Here is a 3,701-nt window from a genome sequence, read left to right on the forward strand (position 1 = left end):
CATACTCATCCTAATGTCCAATATCAATTATTCACAATGCATTCTTATGAAAGTTTTTGCTCTCTAGCTGGTCGCTTCCGAATATATTGCTAGCCTTCACGCGTACTAAGCGAGAATGCTTCTTGTGCATCCAAATTCCTAAACCAAAGTTATGCCAAATTAGTCCACTATACCTACCTAAATGTGGTATTACCCTTTCATTCCGAGTAAATTTGCATACCGTTCATGTAGTGACGGGGTTGTTGGTATTTTCCATGATAAGGGAGTTATTCTCAAGACGGTCGTTTATTCGCCATCATTGCACGAGAGAGGTTGGTAAATGGATGCCCAGTCCTGCATAATTAAAATTTAATTAAACAAAACACCTTGGGACAACTGATATGTTGCAGGGCACCTGTGAATTTGGTTGGCCATGGTTTTTTGTACGGATGGAGGAAAGGTGTAAACTTTACAATTCTATTTGGGAACCATCAATATGAGTTTCACATGGAAGATATTGAAACCCTTTGTCGTAATGTTGAGAGGAAAAGTGCACCATTCAATTTCAATTCTTTTTTAAAACCTGAGCTCTGGCACCTGTACAAATCAATGCTTCCCTCTACGAAGGGCCTTTCAATTTACCTTTATGTTGTTCTTGAGTCATCATCTTCTTAGTAAAAGCACGAGACGAAAGAGCAATCTATCATACTTATGCATTGTGTCTAGATAATGTTGAGTGTTAGAATGACTGGATCTCTTCTACCCTTAGTTATAATGTTTAGTCATTGCTTGAATCTCAGAGGTACTCTATATTTATGTTTTGCGGTCTCAGAAAGGGCTAGTGATATACCATGTCATCATATTATATCTTGATTGTTTTGACAAATCGTTGGCATGTGAGATATCTTATTATTGCTTACTAGTTGGTTATGTATTGCCACGAGTAAATGTGATGTTTAATTGTTATGATGGATATGGTTATTTATGATTTATGTTGAAAAACGGAACACTAGCTAAGCATATATATGGCAACGAGAACGATAGAGTTTGTAAAAAAAATTCTTTATCACTTTCAGTTCATCAACTGAATTGCTCCATGAAAAGAAATTAGTTAAGCTTGGGGGAGTTGATACGTCTCCAATGTATCTATTTTTCCAATCACTTTTTCTATTGTTTTGGACTCTAATTTACACGATTTGAATGAAACTAACCCAGACGAACATTGTTTTCAGTAGAAGTCCCTTGGTGTTATTTTTGTGCAGAAATAAAAGTTCTCTGAATTGGACGAAACATTTTGTTAAATTTTCTAGGATTTATAATGAATTTTGGAGAAACTACATACCGAAGGGGGGTTGTTTGTGGCCCACGAGGCAAGAAGACGCCACCCCCTGGGTGTGCCTTGTTGTGTGGTCGGACCCATGAGCCTCCACTCACCCTATTTCTAGTCCTATAAATTCACGTATTCGAAGAAAAAAATTAGAGAGAATTTTTCATTGTGATCTATGAGACGGAGCCACCGCCACCTCGTGTTCTTCCTCCGGAGGGATTATCTCGAGCATGTTTTTTTCTCTAGAATGGGGGATCCATCATTGTCGTCATGATCAACCCTTTTCAATCAACAATTTCATGATGCTCACCATTGGGAGTGAGTAATTCCTTTGTAGGATCGCTGGTCGGTGATATGATTTGGATGTGATTGATCATGTAATGGAATTTAGTTGATAGGCCTTGATCCCTAGTATCCATTATGTTCTGAGACTGATGTTGCTATGAGTTTTCTATGCTTATTGCTTGTCACTAGGGCCTGAGTACCACGATTTCAGACCTACACTTATTATGTTCTCCCTAAATATGAAACGTTTTTAGGTCCTATCCTGCAAGTTGTATGCACCTATTATGTGTCCTGATCCGCATACCCCAAGGTGACAATAATCGGGATTCTTTCTGGTGATTGCCGTAATTTCAGGACTTCATGTATTCATCATTTGTTAATGCTTTATTTTGGTTCTCTATAAAAAGGAGGCCTTAATATCCCTTAGTTTACAATAGGACCCCGCTGCCACGGGAGGGTAGGACAAAAGATGTCATGGAAGTTCTTGTCGCAAGCATGTATGACTATATACGGAATACATGCCTACATTATATTGATGAATTTGAGCTAGTTCTGTGTCGCTCTAGTGTGTAAGTGTTACATGATTGATGTCATCCATATCTTTCCATAGTTGTACCATGTTCCTATGCTTTACATATACTGAATCTTGCTAAGTTAGTATTGTTTTTGTCACCGTCACTACTGTTACCAAGTTGGTGCTATTACTGTTACTGCTACTACTATTCGCCGTTCTACTAAACCTTTGCTGCAAGAGATATCCCAGGTGCGGTCGAATAGGCAACTCAACTGTCAAGACCTATAAATATTCTTTGGCTCCCCTTGTGTCGAATCAATAAATTAGGGTGAAATACTACCCGTGAAAATTGTCGTTATCCCCCATACTTGTAGGTTATCACGGGTGCAGCCTCACGAGGCCCGAGGTTGTCCTCGTCCGCAGGGTAGGCAGTGGCAGCAACCTTGTACACATGCTCAATGGAGCGGACGACCAAGGTGATGACACCACCACAGCCCGACATCTTGATGGTGTTGTAGGCGTGGTGGGTGACGACCATGAACTTGGCGAGGGCTGGCTTTCCCAAGCTGGTGTTCTACGGCACGCCTATGTGACCCACATGAAAATCAAAAAACATCGTGTGGTAATATGTTTGGCTGCCGAAGGTGACAGGAAGTCGCACTTTCCCTAGGGGCAAAGTGGGTCCGTCGACCACACCGGAGAATGCCCTTGTGGGTGTCAAGTGCTTGTAAGGCACTTGAAGCTGCTCAAGGATATTGATGGAGGGCAAATTGAGGCTTGTGCTCACGTTGATGAGTGTCTTGGTGATGCCTATGTTGTTGATGGCAGGGGTACACAGTATGGGGATGGTGCCCACAACCATTATGGACATGGGGTGGTCCTTGGAGTCGAAGGTGGTTGCATACTGTGACCACTTCAGGGGCCTTGTGGTCTCGGGGCCCGGGAGGGCCGCGTTCACCTCGCGGGAGAATTTCTTGAGGTGGCGGTTCGAGGAGGAAGCCTAGGATCCACCAATGATGCATGCCATCCCACGAGGCTCCTCGTAGCCCCCACTGTCCTTATCAGGCAAGTTGTCGTTATTAGCATTGGGACTCAGAGTAATGTCGTTGGCCCGAGGGTCAGCAAGGATGGTCCCGCCAGCATTGAAAATTGTTGTTACCTTCATTTGTAGGATTGAAAGTATGTCTAGAGGGGGTGATTAGACTACTTGACAAGATAAAAACTTAGCCTTTTCCTAATTTTAAGTGTGGCCCAATTTTTGCAATTATGACTGGTCAAGTACACCCTACACATGCATATTACGGAGACTTGATGTTAGTGGAGACTTCATCCCATGGACGGTAACGACTGCAAGAGTCCACGGAGGGCTCCGCCCACAAGGGGTCCACAAGAAGCAGCCTTGTCTATTCCACCATGGCTTCCGCCCATGAAGGACTAGCTCACTCATGGTAGATCTTCACAAAGTAGGCGATCTCCTTGCCCTTACAAACATATTGCTTCAACTCCACAACACGAAGTAGGAGGCTCCCCAGCGACACCTAACCAATCTAGGAGGCACCACCCTCCAAAAGGTAATAGATGTGGTAGAACGATGAT

The sequence above is a fragment of the Hordeum vulgare genome, chromosome 6H (genome assembly GCF_904849725.1).
Source record: "Hordeum vulgare subsp. vulgare chromosome 6H, MorexV3_pseudomolecules_assembly, whole genome shotgun sequence".
NCBI classification, from domain to species: domain Eukaryota; kingdom Viridiplantae; phylum Streptophyta; class Magnoliopsida; order Poales; family Poaceae; genus Hordeum; species Hordeum vulgare.